The sequence below is a fragment of the Physeter macrocephalus genome, chromosome 16 (assembly GCF_002837175.3).
Source record: "Physeter macrocephalus isolate SW-GA chromosome 16, ASM283717v5, whole genome shotgun sequence".
Taxonomy (NCBI): domain Eukaryota; kingdom Metazoa; phylum Chordata; class Mammalia; order Artiodactyla; family Physeteridae; genus Physeter; species Physeter macrocephalus.
In genome coordinates, this window is record NC_041229.1 from 87594203 (window position 1) to 87594692 (window position 490).

Consider the following 490-nt stretch of genomic DNA (forward strand, 5'->3'; position numbering starts at 1 on the left):
CTTTTTGTTGCAATGGTAAATGGGAGTGTTTCCTTAATTTCTCTTTCAGATTTTTCATTATTAGTGTATAGGAATGCAAGAGAGTTCTGTGTATTAATTGTGTTTCTTGCAACTTTACCAAATTCATTGATTATCTCTAGTAGTTTTCTGGTAGCATCTTTAGGATTCTCTATGTATAGTATCATGTCATCTGCAAACAGTGACAGTTTTACTTCTTCTTTTCCAATTTGTATTCCTTCTATTTCTTTTCCTTCTCTGATTGCCGTGCCTAGGACTTCCAAAACTATGTTTAATAACAGTGGTGACAGTGGACATCCTTCTCTTGTTCCTGATCTTCAAGGAAATGCTTTCAGTTTTTCACCATTGAGTATGACGTTTGCTGTGGGTTTGTCGTATATGGTCTTTATTATGTTGAGATAGGTTCCTTCTATGCCCACTTTCTGGAGAGTTTTTATCATAAATGGGTGTTGAATTTTGTCAAAAGCTTTTT